The 18,655-nt window shown below is 47.0% G+C and overlaps 2 long non-coding RNA genes and 1 pseudogene across 2 annotated transcripts; 2 read left to right on the forward strand and 1 right to left on the reverse strand.

Annotated features, from left to right (window-relative positions):
* Window positions 1-6,976: 6,976 nt before the first annotated feature.
* Window positions 6,977-7,947, reverse strand: LOC140515259 (uncharacterized). The gene is made up of 3 exons (XR_011970916.1): window positions 7,755-7,947; window positions 7,565-7,657; window positions 6,977-7,302 (listed from the first exon to the last, which is right to left on the reverse strand). It is a non-coding gene; the product is annotated as an uncharacterized lncRNA (long non-coding RNA).
* An 869-nt stretch (window positions 7,948-8,816) lies between these two features.
* LOC140515260 (uncharacterized) lies at window positions 8,817-10,688 on the forward strand. The gene is made up of 3 exons (XR_011970917.1): window positions 8,817-8,969; window positions 9,090-9,187; window positions 10,359-10,688. It is a non-coding gene; the product is annotated as an uncharacterized lncRNA (long non-coding RNA).
* Window positions 10,689-11,049: 361 nt separating this feature from the next.
* LOC140516338 (gamma-soluble NSF attachment protein pseudogene) lies at window positions 11,050-12,105 on the forward strand (annotated as a pseudogene).
* Window positions 12,106-18,655: the final 6,550 nt, after the last annotated feature.

The raw sequence follows: 18,655 nt of genomic DNA on the forward strand, positions 1-18,655 counted from the left end.
GCTCATGGCTCTCTGAGTCCTTTCCCTGGATCTCAGCTTAGATCCCAGACAAAGAAGCTTTGCAGATTGTGAACCATCTTTCTGGTTTTTCTCAATGGGATCTGGTAGGTCTGAACCAAATAGAAGTTTGAAAGTTATTGGATAAACCTCCTACAGAAAAGTTTCTTTTATTAAAAATCATTATATATCATTATAGGCAGTATCCTGTAGTGGGCCAAGTTCGGGACTTGGGAAGTCAGAGGACCTGGGTTTGAACTGAGCCTCCCTTAGTAGCTGTGTCTCACTGGGCAAGTTATGTAACCTCTGTGCCTCTGTTTCCTCCTTCGTTGAATTTCATGGACTGTGATGTCCCTTCCTGACTTCACACCTGTGATCCTATGACTGTGACCTTGTTTCCATAGGAAATGTCAGGGTTTCTCTCCCCCATAAAGCACACCGTTGAATTATGTTTTATTTTTGTCTCTCTTTTCTTTCAGCAATTAGGATTAAAAAAATCCCCTGAAATTTAAAATCCACTTATAAAGACTAGAGAAATGAATTGAGGGATGAATGGTAACCCTTGGCCTGGCTAAAAGTTTGCCCAGCACCTGCGCTCTCCCGGGGTCCTTTGTGGTTCCCAGCAACCTCTTTGCTCTTCCAAAGGATCCCCTCCCCTCCAGTTCTTTGGCACGATCTCAGCATCCCAGAGGGGTGTGATATGTTACTTACCAGGCCTGAGCCCTGTGGCTCTCCCTCGGAGTGATCCCCTTCCTTCCTTCCCCCACCCTGTGTTCCCCTCTGCCTCTCCATTGGCCCTTCTCTGTGGCCCCAGTCTGGCCCAGGTCTTTGGCTACCCAGTGCTGAATGCTGTCCAGACTCCCTCCTTGTTGGTTTGGCCACCTCCTTGCCTGGATAGATTGCTTGCGAGATGTCCTTCTTGCTCTGCAAGGACCCAGGAAACCCTATATCCCCAGCCCCACTTCCACTATAGCTCTGACTCCAGGGACCTCTGTCGGGATGCTTATGCAATCAATGGGGTGTTCCATTTGAACCCCTCCCCCCCCCCCACAATGCTCATCTCCTCACTCTGTTGGGTTCTGTTGCTGGGGTGAGCTGTGGCTTTCCCTCTCTCTCTCTCTCCAGGCAGTTCCCTGTTGGCCCAGGTCCTCCTCCCCTGCAGCTGGCAGCCGCGGGACATGGAAGAACAAGAAACCAGGGAGGCCTTGGGGCATATGGCCCAGGCCACCCGATACATGCGCATTGGGCTGTGGAGAAGGAAGCCCAACTACGGGAAGGCTGCCAGCAAGTATCAGCAGGCCACCTTAGCCTTCCTCAGGGCCAAGAGGCTGGAGGAGGCTGCAGAAGCCTTCCTCAAGGAAGCTGAGTCCCATGAGAAAAACAGAGCGCCCCTCTGTGCGGCAATGGCCTATGAGCAAGCTGGCCTGTACCTGAGCAAGTCCAACCACCTGCAGGAGATGGCCCAGGCTCTCAAACAGGCTGTCTCCTGGTACCTGCAGTGTGGAGAGGCAAACATCGCAGCCTGGATCTTGAGGAGCTCCAGTGAGCTACTGGAGAGCCAGATCCCTCACCAGGTGGTGTGCCTCTACCAGAGGGCATCCCAGTTATTTGAGGAGGAGTCCCGCTTCCTGAAGGTCCTGGACTTCACTGGCCGAGCCTCCAAGGTGCTGGTGAGGCACAAGCGCTACGGGGACGCTGCTATCTCCCTCGGCCAGGAGAAGCGCTTGTATGTCAAGGCAGAGGGCTTCCCTGTGTGCCACTGGAGAGCCCTGGCGCAGTGCCTAGCCCACCTGTGTGACCGGGATTTCGCTGCTGCCTCCACCTGCCTGGAAGATAGCTGTATATATTTTCCCAATTTCACAAGCACTGCTGAGTTCATGGCGATGGTAACTTTGCTGAATTGCTACGAAGACAAGGACCAAGAAGGAGTGAACTGGGTCTGCCGGTTTCCTGTCTTCAAACACCTGGACAAGGAATACAGGAAGATGACCACATTCCTGAAGGTACCTGGCGTCGAGAACCTGAAGACCAGTCTTTTGCCACCTTCATCCACATGCATGTCCCCTTCCAACATCGAAAAGCAAGCAACCTCAACAACAAATAAGGAGGAGGGGGTGGAGGAGAAGAATGTGGAGAACCTGGAGGAGGACATTAAGGAGGAGGAGGAGAAATTGGAAGAGAAAGAGGAAGAAGAGGAACATAGGATCTCTCTCTCCATGGAATGTACCATCTGCTAACCTCTGCTTCCTGAAACAATGATTTAATTAAAGCTAATTAGTTAAAAAAATAAACGTTCTGTTATACCAGTCTTGTATCTGTGTGTGTGTGGGTGTGCTTTCTCCCATCATACCTTTTCTCACCCTTTTTATTTCAAATTTGAATGGAGGCCTTTGCATTCCTCCCCATTCCCAATGACCCCTATGGGCCATCCTCCCAGAGTAGATATACCTTCCTTCCAAGGTGAAATATTTTCCCTTTACTGACTGGTAATTCCTGGCTCAGGGCATGGGTTCCAGGAGAAAATTATCAACGAGGTTACTCTCTGCTTTGCCAGACCCACCCCCCCAACCTTTCCCAATGATCATCAAGAACTACTTCTTATATTTATAGATTTTTTAACTGCCAAAAGTCCTCAGGGTCAGATTATAGAACACCTAAAAATTCTTAGATTTTGTTCATGCCTCCCCTGTGCTTACCATTCTAAGACCTAGTGCCCAGACCTTGAAGTCTGCAAATGAATTAGCCTTTTCCCTGGAAAACTGAAATGAACTTCTTTCAATCAGTTTGAGCTAGAGGCTAAGGTGTAGGATAAGGAACAGGGTCAGTTGTCAACCTGGATGGGACTTGAGTAGGTCCACCCAGTCTAATCCCTTCATTATACATAAGAGGTAGTTCTGGGGCCCAAAGAAGTTAACTTGCACAGGAACCCACTGGGGACAGGCCACAGGGAACAGGGACAGGCAGGATGGGCCCTCTGGGTCTTCTGATTCCAAATACAATGAAGAAGTGAAACCAAGGTGGTGAGGAAATGGGAGCAGACATGAGAGAAAGACATGTGACCAGGGAGGCATGGAACACCACTGACATGGTAATGTAAGCTTTGCCTAACCTCGCCCAGAGGGGACAGAAGTGCCTTGTGCAGGAGGAATCTAGCATCTTTCAGACCCATCCCTGTCCTGCTCTTCTCTCTGTACACGTGGACTTTCTGGTTGAATGTTCTGAAACTTCTCACTGGGATTAAGGGGATTCTGGTTTGGGATGCTATTGTCAGTAAGAACTGGGGGAATATTAAAGGTCACCAGGACATCTTTCCATCGATGTGACAGGATATGTTCCGTGGTCCATGGCAGGGTCCCCTGCTGTGATGACTCGCTCTAAATTGAGGGCTTTGTTTCATTTTCATAATCTGGCTCTCTATGGCATTCCGAGCTGCGAATGGGCCCTTCCACCAATACTCCCTCTACCTGAAGAGATTATCCCAGTCACCACAATGTGCTTGGATCAATTTCTGTGGTGTTCCCTCAAGGCCTCCTGCTGTGCCTGTTGGCACATTGGACAATTTACTGGACACTCAGGCCCAATACTTATGTTCAGCTCGCCTGAACACTTCCTCTGTGGTCCACCTATAGACTGTGACATAACATCAGTGTTCCTCCAATGAAGGTCTATCTGGGCTCACTTTTTAGACCAATTTGTTCTTGGATTGGATTTGTATTTTTTAACCATTCTTCTCTTTTTCCCTGGGAAGTTCATGTGGGGGATTTTGGCCAAGTACTCGGGTCCTTCTTGTACGGTCTACTCTCCAGTTATTGTTCACAGATCACTACAGTGGGGTGATCCTGGAATCTAGGTTAGGAACCCCTGCTATGAATCCTTAATTTCTTCTGACCTTTTGTCCTGCAGTTTCCTCTTCTGTTTCCTGGATCTGGATTTCAGGCCATTCTGGACCCTACACTCCTTGCAGTGTCTACACTGGAACTGTGCAGGGACAACAAGCAGTCTGAGGAAAGATTTCTGGGGTATTTCCTAGAGTTCACCCTTAGCCCCACTGTGAGAGATATCATTCTGTGTGGATTTGTACAACCTGTTCCCTTTTCTTGACCCTGGACATACTTCAGGGAAATTCTAGCCTACCTCCACCTGTGGATTTCCATTAATCTGTTTTATGTGTTCTACAAATTCTTGGTAGGGCCAACTTAAGGATTCTAGCCCATATCACACCCTAGCCCCGTCTGCAGTTAAGGCCTGGCCCAGGCATTGGACTTTCTATAAGATTATCTTCCTCTATACCAGGGTCTCCATTTCAGGAGCTATGAGGTGACTTGCTGCTTTTCCTCTAGACTGATGGATTGCCTTTGGACCATGTATATTCATTTTAAATCCTTCTTGGTTCATTCTGCAGTCCAAGTTGCTGGTTCACTGAATGCTTCTGCTTGGGCTTTCCTGTTGCTCTCTTTGACTCATTTTCACTAGGCAGCTGATTAATGGGATTCTGGTTGAGATCCTATTGTTTGTCAGGACTGCAGGAGTATTGAAGGTCACAAGAACAACTTTTTGCAGATATGAGGGAATCTGTTCAGTAGTGTGTGCTGTGATCCCACGGTGACAGCCAGATCTAAGTTGAGGGCTTTTTTCATATTCATCCTCTTTTGCTCTACCACAAAATTTGTTGGCATTTGGCCCATCCACAGATGCTCCCTGCAGCCTAGGAGGTTTTCTCAGAAACCACCATGTGCCCAGATTACTTTCTGTGGGGTTCTCTCCACAAAGAAGTTTGGAGGGCCCCTGCTGAGACACCTGGTACCCTGCAAGGTTCCTGGGTCCCCCATAAGGGGCACTGAGGATCGTTGCTTCCATTCACTTGAGAAGAACACTTCCTCTGTATTCCACCTGTAGCTGAAGACATAACATCAGTGTCCCTCCATCTATCTCTCTGGGCTCCTTTTGTGTTAACCCATTTGTTCCTGGGTTGGGTTTGTTTTGGACCATTCTTGTCCTTGCTGCTGAGGAGTTCATTTGGGGAACTCTGGCCAAGTACTTGGGTCCCTCTTGAAGCAGGGGCTTTTGTCTCTTCAGTCAGCGCCTTTTGGATCGCTACAGTGTTTTGCTGGTAGAACTTGGTTTGAGACCCCCTGCTGTGAATGCTGAATTCTCTCTTAACCTTTTGTGCTGCAGTTTCCTCTTCTCTTTTGCCTGAGTCTGGATTTCAGACCAATCAGGCCTCTCTGTTGCTTTCCATGTCTACAGTGGAACTGTCCATGGCCTCCAGAAAGAGGAGCAGGGCAGGCTGCAGGTGAGTGTGGAACCCTCCAAGGCTAATGGTGACTTTTCCATCTCCATCCTGCCTAGCACTAGTGTCCCCAGGACACAGAACTTCCTGGAGATGGCTGTAGCTATCCACCCTGGGCAGAGATTCCCCCTGTAGTAGAATCCAGGACATGCTCGTGAGCATCACTGAGTAGACCAGTGTCATTTACCCCTAGGGGATGTAAGAAAGCTTCTGAACGCTGGGTGTGAAGGCAGCACGAGGAAGAAGAAAGCCAGTCTGTCATACTTCTGCCAGCCTCAGTTCAGCAAATGAAGAAGAACCTGTTTTACCATCTTGATAGTCTTCTACGTCTCTGGAACATCCATATATAGTCAGATCATGCTATAGAATGACATCACATGACATGGCCCCAAGATTTCACAGAGCTTGTTTGGGGGGGAGACAGAGAAGTAGTCCTCAAGAGTTTTCCTTAGATTATTTGTTGTGAAATTCTTTTGAGTTGTTCTCTCTAGTCTTACCTCTTGAGAAATGTTTCCTAATGAAATTCAGCACTCTCAGTACCACAGAAATGCTTAATTTTAATGATCAGTGTGACAAAGATATCTTTTCCTCAGCATGAGAAATTGTAGCTGCACTGGCTTGGGGATGGGTCTGACCTTGGCTGCCAAACTTTGCCCACTTTTTCATGGTGCATATGTGCCAGTATTCCCTGTGATACTCTCCATGTTCAGAAGCTGGAGTGTGCAAATTAGCTTGGTAAATCCTAGGATGTTGTCTGGGACACAGAGAATCAAAGATGACAGAAATAGCATGGAGGCATCAGAGGTAGGATATGAAGAACCTTTACCCTCGGCAAGGTAAGCTTTGTGCTGTAGGGACTCATTAAAACTCACAGATAGGGGATGGCATGTGCAGTTATGAAGGGAACTTCTGTGCTGAGAGCACTGTATATCAACATTAGTATATCCCAGATTCTTCTATTATCTTGCCTGAGTTTTCTGAATTATGCACTTTTTCCAAGACAGTCCTGTAATGAACCTACGTTCCTTCCCTGTATCCAATATTTATTTGTGGTGGACAAACAAACTAGTGGCCAGCCTGCTGTCCTTAGTTTGGCTGTTCTGTAAGTAAAGGTACCTGACACATACCTCCTGGCACCACTTGGACCTTCCACTACGTGCTGCCACACCCTCCAGCGCTTGAGAATCTTGTAGAACAGGGCATTCTTTATTTCCTTGAAATTCTTTATTTCTGTCAACTGATTTTTGCTGTGGCAAAAGTTGGGGGCATAATCCGTCGTTACTTGCCCTTGATGTACAAAGTAATGTGGCTTCTCATCAATATTTTTCCTAAAGTGTTGTGATTTCTAGTAAATCCTGACTGAGTTTTAAACCATCTTGTTGCTTAGAATGACATCTCTTATCCATCCTTTTGTGACATGAGGTCTGATTTTTATTAACTATCATTGGGTATTGACAGTTACAAATAGACCATTTTCTCTGAAGAGACAATTTTGTCCATTTGTCTATGTTGTGCCTCGATTTCTAGTCCCAATTAAGTGAAGCCCAGAGGGCATTATCAGTGTTTTATTCTGAATTTTACTGTGAATGAGTCTAGAGTTACACATATACAATGCCAGTTAATTCAGCATTTTAGATAGTTCAGTTGCACCGACAAATGAAGATTATTAAAGACACGAGAAATCTCGAGTTGTTCGTAATCAATCACTTTATTTAGTGACCAACACAGAGGAAAGCCAAGAAAAGATAGAAGACTGAGTGCACGATGTAGAAGATGCAGAGCGCATCTAGGATGATCAGCGTCATATCACAGAGGTGTCCTTAACTGGCTGGAAACAGGCTGCAGGATGATATTCCTCACTGGTGCCATGCTGTCTTGCGTGCTGTAATCCAGAGCACACCTGCAGCCCCAGGACAGTGACATTGTCTGACAGGAACCTGACACTGAGGAAGATCTTGTCTTACAAGGATCTTGGTTAGATAGACTTGGTGGTGCTACTGCTGCTGCTGCTGTTGCTGCAAAATGAATAGATTAAAAAATACCTCCTGACCCCTGGAAATGTGAGGCTCTCCAAAGCTGGAGGTTACTATACGTTCCTCCATCAAAAACACCATGTTACAAGTTCAATTCATGAAGAGTAAGAAACTACATTAAGTTGGAACTTGCTTACTCCGTACGTGTCTAGTTTTATCGTCATTTTGAACGTGTAGGATACGTCCGCATGACCTTAAGATCTTAACGTTTGGGGGTGAGGATCAATGAGCCAAGGGTGCTTACCTGACTGGAGAATGTCATGCTTCTAAGAGTCTGGAAGCCAAGTCTTGTTTTTGAAAATCTTTGTAGAGGTGCCAAGATTTTCCCTCAGAATATCTGGAATGAGCAGTAAACAACCTTGAGTTCCAACTTGAAAACCTTTGTAGAGGGACTGAGATTTTTACTCAACAGTCTAGAAAGAGCAGTAAACTACCTTGAGTTCCAACGTGAAAATCTTTGTAGAGGGACTGAGATTTTATTTTAACTCAGAATATCTAGAATGACCAGTACAAAACCTTGAGCCTCTACTTTCAGTTAGGTCGGGACTCTTGGGTTATCACTCACTTTCCCAGGGGAGGGAAGTTGATACCCTCCCTCTTAGACTTGTTGGCCCAGATTTAGGCTTTCCACGGAGCTCTGGCCCTCTATTTATACGCACAGTAGGGGTGACACACCCATTGACCCAACAATGCTTGACATCTCAACAACTGCTCACAGTAGAGGCATTTTTACCAAATATGGTTGTACTCTCCTACTTGGAATAAAAAGGCTAAATTGCCTTTTTTAACCAAAATTAGTGCTACTGGGTTTTGAAAACCAACAGTGGTGACACTGACTTTTTTTCACCAGAAATGGTAATACCAATTTTAAAATCTGACATGCCTTTAATTTTCTTCATGCATGACACTCTGCAATGGGGTATACTCTTGTCAGTCAATCAATCAAGCTGTACTTTTGATTGCTTAGTGTTTGGAAATACATATTTGCAAGTGAGGGAGCTGTGCTGCCTCCAGCTTTTGCTCTGCTAGGATAAGGTAATAAGCTGATTTTCTATTGGGAAGGTGATGGCACAAACGCGACTTTTAGAACCAGATGAGTTTTAAGGTGCCTTCTCACTCCAAATCTATGAAAATTGTGCCGGTAGTCAGCACAGGTAAGTGGGAAAGTCACGTACACATTTGAAAGGAGAGCATGGAAGACGTGGACTGTGCTGTTCCTATGGAAATTACGAGCTCAGAAGAACAACAGCTGTGGCTTCCCCACCTTTGGAAGGTGAATGAAAATTGTAAAACCTGAAGGGACAGAAACCAAGGCATGATTATGTTACATTCAAATTTACCACTGCTGACAAAAGGATAGTAATAGTAAGGCAATTCAAAACAAGACTTAGACAGATCACCTTTGTTCATGGATGACTACAATGAGTTGCTGTTGGACCCTGGGCTTTGACTCCCTGCTGTGAATCATTACTTTCCTCTTACCTTTTGTGTTGCAGGTTCCTCTGCTGTTTGCCTGATCTGGATTTCAGGTCATTCAGACCCCTCTGCTGCTTTCCATATCTGCACTGGAACTGTCCATGGCTGAAAGGCAGTCTGTGTATAGAGTTCTGGGGTGTCTCCTAGAGGCCATTCTCACCCACATTTCAGCTGTTAGTGATTGAGTTCTGGGCAAATTCTCCCTTTCCATTACCTATTCTTGATCAGGGGCATACTTTGGGAAAATTCTGGCCTTCTTCTAACTGGGGTGTTCTCCCATTCTACTTTATCAGGTCTGGTCACTGTTGGTAGATCCAAATGAAGGATTCTGACCCAGCATCCAACATTGCCCCCCCTGCTGTGAATGCCTGGCCCATGGATGCAATTTTATGTAAGATTACTGTCGTCTATGCTGGGGTCTCCTTTTCAAGAGCTTCAGGTCCACCTCCTGCTTTCCCTCTAGACTGAAGGATTGCCTGAGACCATGTCTAATCAGTGGAGATGTTTCTAGGGTTACTTCTAAAGTCCAAGGAACTGGTTCGATGAATGCTTGTGCATGGGTTTCCTTCTTACTCTCTTTGACTCATTTTCTCCAGGCAACTGATTAATAGGATTCTGGTTGAGATCCTGTTGTCAGTCAAGACTGATGAAGTATGGATGGTCACAAGAACAAATATTTACAGATATGAGGGGGAAAGTTCAGGGCCAACAGACAGGCTGTGGAAAGATTTCTGGGGTGCCTCCCTAGAGCCTGCAGTACAGGATACAAATGCTGAACTTTGCAGTTGAAACCTCTGTAACCTGCCATTACATTATCTTTCCAGCCTAAAGCACCACTATTTTCCTTCAGGGCTTCTGCCTTACTGGGCAGTTCTTTGTAAGTCCTGTCACCCTTTGCCCACCCTTTAGGTTTGACCAATATGGTCTGAAAGCTTCCTTCTTCCTTCAAGGCTTGCATTGACCCAGACAAGCATTTCTGACAGAGGTGATACAACTTGCATGATACCTTTCAGATTTTTTCCCCAACTTTCAATTCCTACACAGAATTCTGACTCAGTTAGACTCTCTCCATCCAATAATCAGCTCCTCTTGCTCATGGTCTCTGAGTCCTTTGCCTGAAACTCAGCTTAGATCCCATCCAAAGAAACTCTGAAGATTCTGAACCAACTTTCTGGTTTTTCTCAGTGGGATCTGGTAGGCCTTAGCAAAAAAAACTTTGAAAGTTTTTGGATAAACCTCCTACAGAAAGGTTTGTTTTCTTAAAATCATTATATGTCATCTGAGGGAGCATAGTGTGGAGGACACAACTGTGGACTGGGGGAGTCAGGGGACCTTGGATTGAATTGAGCCTCCCCTAGTAGCTGTGTCACCCTGGGCAAGGCCTTTAACCTCTCTGTCTCCATTTCCTCCTCTGTTGAGTTTAATGGAGTGTGATGTCCCTTCCCAGCTCCAAACCTGTGATCCTGTGACTGGGATGCTTTTTCCATGGACATTGTGGGGTTTCCCTCCCTTGCAAAGCACACCCTTGAGTCATGTCTTTTTTTTCCTCTCTTTTCTTTCAGCAATTAGGATGAAAAACTTCCCCTGAAATTTAAAAGCCACTTATAAAGACTGCAGAGAGGAATCAAGAGATAGATGCTAAGCCATGGCCAGGCTAACAGCTTGCCCAGCAGCCGCCCTCCCCTGGGGTCCTTTGTGGTTCCCAGCAACCTTTTTGCTGTTCCAAAGGTTCCCACCCCTCCAGTTCTTTGGCACGTTCTCAGCATCCCAGAGGGGTGTGATGAGTTAGTTACTAGGTCTGAGCCCTGTGGCTCTCCCTGGAAGGATCCCCTTCCTCCCCTCCCCCACCCTGTGTTCCCCTCTGCCTCTCCATTGGCCCTTCTCTGTCACCCCAGTCTGGCCCAGGTCTTTGGCTACCCAGTGCTGAATGCTGTCCAGACTCCCTCCTTGTTGGTTTGGCCACCTAATTGCCTGGATAGATTGCTTGCGAGATGTTCTTCTCGCTCTCCAAGGACCCAGGAGTCCCTATCACCACAGACCCACTTCCACTATGGCTCTGACTCCAGGGACCTCTGTCGAGATGCTTATGCAATCAATGGGGTGTTCCATTTGAACCCCTCCCCCCCACAATGCTCATTCCCTCTCTCTGTTGGGTTCTGTTGCTGGGGTGAGCTGTGGCTTTCCCTCTCTCTGTCTCCAGGCAGTTCCGTGTTGACCCAGGTCCTCCTCCCTTACAGCTGGCAGCCACGGGACATGGAAGAACAAAAAACCAGGGAGGCCTTGGGGCATATGGCCCAGGCCACCCAATACAAGTGCATTGGACTGTTGAGATGGAAGCCCAACTACGGGAAGGCTGCGAGCGAGTATGAGCAGGCCGCCTTAGCCTTCCTCAGGGCCAAGAGGCTGGAGGAGGCTGCAGAAGCCTTCCTCAAGGAAGCTGAGTCCCACGAGAGAAACAGAGCGCCCCTGTGTGCCGCAATGGCCTATGAGCAAGCTGGCCTGTACCTGAGCAAGTCCAACCACCTGGAGAATGCCGCCCAGGCCGTGAAGCAGGCTGTCTCCTGGTACCTGGAGTGTGGAGAAGCAGACACCGCAGCCTGGACCTTGAGGCGCTTCAGACAGCTGCTGGAGAGCCACATTCCGCACCAGGTGGTGTGTCTCTACCAGCAGGCATCCCAGCTATTTGAGGGGGAGAACTGCTTCTCGCTGGCCCTGGAATTCACTGGCCGAGCCTCCAAGGTGCTAGTGAGGCACAAGCGCTACAGGGACGCTGCGTTCTCCCTCGGCCAGGAGCAACACTTGTATATGGAGGTAGAGAGCTCCTCCATGTGCCACCAGACAGCCCTGGCACAATGTCTAGCCTATCTGTGTGACCTGGATTTCCCTGCTGCCTGCAAGTGCCTGGAACAGAGCTGTATATGCTTCCCCAGTTTTCAAAGCAGCAGCGAATATGTGGCGATGGTAACTTTGCTGAATTACTATTTAGATGAGGACCAAGACAGAGTGGATGAGGTTTGCAGGTCTACTGTCTTCAAACATCTTGACAAGGAGTATGGGGAGATGACCGTGATTCTCAAGGTACCTGACCTCGAGAACCTGAGGACCAGGATTTTGCCACCTCCATCTAAATGTATGCCCAGCTCTGACAGCCAGAAGAAAACAGCCCCAACAACAAAGAAGGTGGAGAGCGAGGAAAAGAAGTTGGAGATGGTTGAGGAGGACACTAAGGAGGGGGAGGAAAAATTGGAGGACAAGGAGGAGGAAGACGATTACGTGTTCGGTCTGTCTATGGAAAGTCCCATCTGTTAACTTATCCTTCCTAGAACAACGAATAAATTAAAGCTAATGAAATAAGAAAAAAGTTCTGTTATACCTGTCTTTGGGGTGTGTGTGTGTGTGTGTGTGCGCGTGTGTGTGTGTGTCCTCTGTCCCGACATACCTATTTTCACCCTCCTTATTTCAAACGTGCATGCAACCCCTGGGGATCCTCCCCCTTCCCAATGACCCCTCTGTTCCCTCCTCTCAGAGTAGATTCATTCCATGCATGGTGAAATATTTTCTCTTTACTGACTGGTAATTACTGTCAGTAATGGGATCCAGTGGAAAACAATCAAATAGGTTAGTCTCAGCTTTCCCACTCTTCACCCTCTCCTTTCCCAATGATCATCACCGACATACTTCTCACATTAATAGACATTTTGACTGCTGAAACTCCTCAGGATGAGATTATAGAACACCTAAAACTTCTGAGACATTGTATATGCCTCCCCCATGGTTAACATTCTAAGACACATTGCCCAGACCTTGAAAACTGCAAATGACTTAGCCATTTCCCTGGAAAGTGGAAGTGAACTTCATTCAATCAGCTTGAGCTTGAGGCTCAGGTGTAGGATAAGGAACAGGATCAGTTGTCAACCTGGAGGGGACTTGAGCAGGTCCACCCAGTGTAATCCCCTCATTTTACATCGGAGCTAGCCCTGGGCCCCAAAGAAGATAACTTACTCAGCAACCCGCTGGGGACAGGCCAGAGGAAACAGGCACAGGCAGGATGGGCCTTCTGGGTCTTTCAGTTCCAAACACAATGAAGAAGTGAACTCAAGTTGGTCAGGAAATGGGACCAGAGAAGAGAGAAAGACAAGTGACCAGGGAGGCATGGAACACCACTGACATGGTAATGCAAGCTTTCCCTAACCTCTCCCAGAAGGGACAGAAGTGCCTTTTACAGCAGGATTCCATAGCAGCTTTCAGATCCATCCCTGTCCTGCTTTTCTCCCTGTGCACATTTTCTTTTTCAAAATCATTCAACAGTATTTAAATTACCAAAAATTAATTGGAGCCAGATTGAGGAGGGTCCAACAGAACAACCACCTAAATTTCTTGACACATCTGAAATTCCCAAGGGAGTTTGGAAAGAAGGTAGAACTTGAAGCTTCACTTAGGAAACACATGCTAATAATCAGAAATATCCCAAAGTGGAATGAATCGTCTCAAGACAAAATGGATCCCCAGGCCGAGGAACTTGGGCAGCAAAGACCAGCTGAATTCTTGCTGGTTTCCTGCAAGGGAGGTCCTTGTCCAGGAGTTGGACTGAAATGGCCTCGGAATGCCCCTGCACCTGTCTAATTCTGTTTCACTTGGAGCCCATTAGACATGCAGACTGTTTGCAAAACTGGGAGAGAAGTCATGGAACTCCCCTGGACATCTCTAGAGTGTTCCCTGCATGACACGATATGACTATATGTATAGCCCCTAAAATAAAATTGCCTCCAGGATTGTGTTGGCTCTCATGTTAATGTGAATCAGGGAAAAACCTTTTCTATTCCTTCCCAAAAGAACACTGAAAGTAGAACAAGTTCCCATCAATATGACCGCCTCTCCAGCAATACACAAATGCTGATTCCTTCCATGGAGGGGTGGTCCTCTTAAGCTTGCTTTGAGTATCCTGGACCCCTCTGGCAGCTTGGTGAAGACTCAGAACACTTTCAGAAAAATATCCTTCAATGCAAAACATATATAGGCTTACAAGGGGGACTAATTATGTTGAAATAAAGATGTATTTTCTTTTTCTCCAGCATATGTAATGGATGTCCTGAAATGCATCAGAATGATGCTGCCCTAGGAAAGAGTGTTGCAAGGTAAATGAGGTCATAAAGACAGATTTCCTTAGTGCTGCTTTCACGTTCACTTCCAGTCACAGATGTTATTATGGTGTGGATGTGCATGCCCCTGTAGAACGCCCACCAGAAGCATTCTTATCCATCGTCCCTTCTGCCCCCTCTCTCCACCCCTGCCAGGGTCTACCAGTCCTTTAAAGACCTATGAGTCCATGTCACTGTGCACCAGAGTACTGATTTTCACAGCAGTGGAAATCCACCTCTGCTCTCCCTTCTACTGACCAAAAAGGAACACCACAATCATGAATTAGTTTACTGAGAGCAGCATACTAAGCCTTCAAGGTGAGTGTTTCTTGGATAGTGCTTTTTTTGTCTTTTTCTCCTTTGGATCTGTGATGTCACTGATGTGGAGAACTCTCAGGATGAAAACTTACTCCACAGATGAACCTCACTTCACAGGACTTCGGGAGGTTCTTGGTGAGAGACTTGGCTGTTCCAGGTGGGACTTCCCAACCAGAGCTGAAGTCACTTTTCTGATTGCCAGCCTGACCCCTCTATCAACCACCCCATGTTCCTATTGTCTTTTCTTAGAGCATGTATTTGAAAGAAAACAAAATACACCATCTATGCCAAAATGACCCTTTTGCCCTCAGTTGCACTTGACTCATTTTAAGATGGTGACCTAGGAGAACAAAGCACAAAGTCGAAAACGGTGATGTTTTATTACGGGGATGAAACTGGATCTCGAGAAAACCTGTTCTCCGTGTTGAATTATGTCACTGTTTCCCAATTTTGTCTCTCTTTTCATGATTTAATGGGGACAAGATGCATGGGCTGCTAATTTCAATGGATCTGCTGGAAACTTGTCATTCGATATACCATTCCATGGAACGTAGAATTCCATGGCAAAGAAACTCCAGGCTTTACAGCTATGCCAAGAAAGCTGAAAGTTTAAAAGGAAGTCACTGCAAATGGCGGGATGTAATTAATATTGTTAGAAAGTGGAGTAAGATAAGTAGCAAACAAAATGTGAAGGAAACTCCCGGCAGCAGGCAAAAGGAGCGCCACTAGTGATAGAGCAGAAAGTGTTCAGTTCCCTTCTCTAGGAGTAAGGCTAGAGATGACTTTCTAATGCCTAAGGCAGACCTATTCCTTTGTCTGCAGGAAAATCATCCATGGCTTCAGTCAGGAAGCAGAAGCTTCCTTCAGTCAGGTAAATCACTAAGCAGGAAGATAAAAGTTCACTTTCCATGAGACCTCTTCTGAATCTCCCGTTCCCTCAATACTCATTCCTAGATAGACCAGTGGAGTGCCCAATTTGGAGGAGGCAGAACACTGCTGCAGAAACCCAGACTAAGTTTCCAATACATCTTTGCTGTCTTGGTCCAAAACATCATGGATTCAACTGGATTAAACGAGTGCAAGGAGCTTCTCAATTCAAATCATCTCCTATCTCTAGGTCTATACCAACTGCCCCCAGGCCCAAAAGTGCTTTCCTGTTCCTCCTTCACTTCTCAGCATTCCCGGGTTCTCTCAGGATCATTTCAAGCATCCCCTTCTATACAGGGCCTTGGCCAGTTTCCTGGCCACTAGGACCTCTCCTTCCAAAGGAACCTCCCATCTACTTTGTATGTGTCTTGCATGTTGCTCTACGTGGACATATTGGCTTTAGCTAGCAGACACAGTAGATAGGGAGCCAGCCCTGGGATCAAGAAGATTGGAGTTCAGGTTCTGTCTCAGATAATGCAGAGCTCTGTGACCCTAGTCAGATCATTGTTTAAAAACTGCCTCAAGTTCACCATCTGCAAACTGGAGATAATGAATATACCTCCCAGGGTTGTGGTGAGGACCAGCTGAGGTGGTAGAATAAGCGCCTGCTCTCTTTCCCTTACACAACAGATAGCCAGGTGGCATGGGGGGTATGGAGCCTTGTTCCCATCAGTCCTTGTGTCCCCATGTATCTGTCCATGTACTCCCATCAGTCTGCGTGTCTGCCATCAGTCTCTCCATGTTTCCCCACCTGTGCTTGTGTCCTCATCTGTCCATGTCTCCCCATCTGTTTGTGTGTGCCCATATGCCTGTGTCTCTCTCTGTCCTTGTATTCCCACCTCTCTGTCTTTGTGTCCCCATTTGTCCGAGTCTCCCCATCTATGTGTGCCCATTTGTTAGTGTCCCCATCTGTCCGTGTCTCCCCATCTGTCCTTCACTAGACACTTTTGAAAGACCTCCTGCTGTGGTTGTTGCTCCCTTGGTTGGTTCCTGTACTGTTCCTTGGAGGGCACTGAGGTCCGTTGCTTGTGTTCCTTTCAGCATGTCTGTGGTCCCTCTCTAGGCCGAGGGATAAGGCCAGGGTCCCTGCATTTAAAATCTCTCTGGGCCTATTTCTTTTAAGTAATTTGTTATCAGATTGAGGGTTTTTTTTTTTTTTGCACATTCTTCTCCTCTTTCCCTGATGAGTTCATTTGGGGGATTGTGGCCTAGTTCCTGGGGTCCCTCTTGATAAAGGGGCTGTTTCCTCTTTAGTACCTGTTCAGGGATCATTTTAGTGGCTTGCTACTGGCACCTCAGTTGGGATCCTACGCTGTGAATCATTCCATAGACCTTAGATTTATTTGTGCAGACTCCTCTTCTGTGTCCTGGGTCTTGATTTCAGACCATTGTAGGTACTCTGGTCATTTCTGTGTATACACTGGAACGATCTTGGGTCAATCGACATTCTGTAGATAGATTTCTGTAGTGTCTGCTAAAACCCATCCTCAGTCCCCCACTGTGAGTGATGGATTTCTGCGTGGATACTGGCTGACTCTTCCCTTTTCTTCAGCAGGGGGGCATTTTTCAGGTATTTTGGCAGTGTTCGGGCTGCATTTTTGCTCCACTTCCCGCTTTCCCTGTAGACTGAAGGATGGCCTTGGGATCAAGTGTCATAAGTGGAGACATCTCTAGGATCATTGGTAAGGTCCAAGTAGCTGGCACACTGACTTCCTCTGCATGGACTCTCTTGTTGTGCTTTCTGACAGTCTTTTGCACTGAGCAGTTGATTTTGGTGATTCTGGTTGAGATCCCATTATCGGTCATGACTGAGGAAATGTTGAAGGTCCCAAGAACTTCTTTTGACAGATTTGAGGGGATCTGTTCTGTGGGCCTCTGAAGGGCCCCCTGCTGTGCGTGTGGACTAAATGTTTTGGGTTTTGCTTCAGAATCCTCAGGAGATTTTCCCAGTAACTACCATGTCCTTGGATCAATGGTTGTAGTGTTCCCTTAAAGGAGCCCTTTGGAGGACCTGCTGCTTTGTCAGCTGGCACCTCAGGTACTTCCTGTGTTCCCCTTGCTCAGCATTTAGGGACATTGCTGCTGCTCACTTCAGCAAATCATTCCTCTGTATTCCACCTGTAGGCCCAGAGGTAGCATCAGTGTCCCTCCATCTATCACTCCGGGCTCCTTTTGTGTTAACCCATTTGTTCCCGGGTTGGGTTTGTTTTGGACCATTCTTCTCCTTGTTGCTGAGGAGCTCATTTGCGGAATTCTGGCCAAGTACTGGGGTCCCTCTTGGACCAGGGGCTTTCTTCTCTCCAGTCAGCGCTCATGGATCACTACAGTGGTTTGCTGGTCGAACTTGGGTTGGGACCCCCTGCTGTGAATGTTGAAATCCCTCTTAGCCTTTTGGGTTGCAAATTCCTCTTCTCTTTCGCCTGAGTCTGGATTTCAGGCCATTCAGGCCCCTCTGCTGCTTCCCATGTCTGCAGTGGAACTGTACAGGGCCTTCAGAAAGAGGAGCAGGGCAGGCTCCAGGTGAGTCTGGAACCCACCAAGGCCAATGGTGACTTTTCCATCTCCATCCTGCCTAGCACTAGTGTCCCCAGGACACAGAACTTCCTGGAGATGGCTGTAGCTATCCATCCTGGGCAGAGATTCCCCCAGTGGCAGAATCCAGGACATGCTTGTGAGCATCACTGAGTAGACCAGTGTCATTCACCCCTAGGGGATGTAAGAAAGCCTCTGAAGGCTGGGTTTGAGGGCAGCACGAGGAAGAAGAAAGCCAGTCTCTCCTGCTTATGCCAGACTCAGCTCAGCAAATGAAGAAGGACCTGTATTACCATCATGCTAGTCATCTATGTTTCTGGTACATCCCTGTATATTCAGGTCATGATGTAAAAGGACGCGAGGTGCCATGGCCCCAAGATTTCACAAAGCTAGTTCTGGGGGGGGAGGACACAGGAGTAGTAACCAGAGCTTTCCTTAGATTATTTATTGTGAAATTCTTCTGAGTTCGCATCCCTAGCTTTACTTCTTTAGAAACCATTCCTGATGAAATTCAGCACTCTCACTTCCAAAGAAATGCTTAATGTGAATGAGCCGCGTGACAAACATCCAGTCTGCTAGGCATGAGAATTTGTAGCTGCACTGGCTTGGGGATGGGTCTGAATTTGGTTTTCCAATCTTTGCCCAAGGATTGACGGGTACATATATGTCAGTAAACTGTGACATGCTCTGTGTTCACAATCTTTGTAGAGGGACTGAGATTTTCACTCAGAAAGTTTGGAAGGAGTAGTAAAGAACCTAGATGGGGATGAGACTTTGGGGAAGATTCCTCTCCTCTCTGCCTGGGCCTACATTTCAGCCCTTGTTGGTGCCTCTGTCCTTTCTATGTACTCTGTGCTATTGTGCTCGACATACACACTGTCTGTGAATAGATTTCTGCTATGTTTGCCCGAGTGCACCTACAGACTCCCCACTGTGAATGATTG

Source organism: Notamacropus eugenii, chromosome X (assembly GCF_028372415.1).
Source record: "Notamacropus eugenii isolate mMacEug1 chromosome X, mMacEug1.pri_v2, whole genome shotgun sequence".
Lineage (NCBI taxonomy): Eukaryota > Metazoa > Chordata > Mammalia > Diprotodontia > Macropodidae > Notamacropus > Notamacropus eugenii.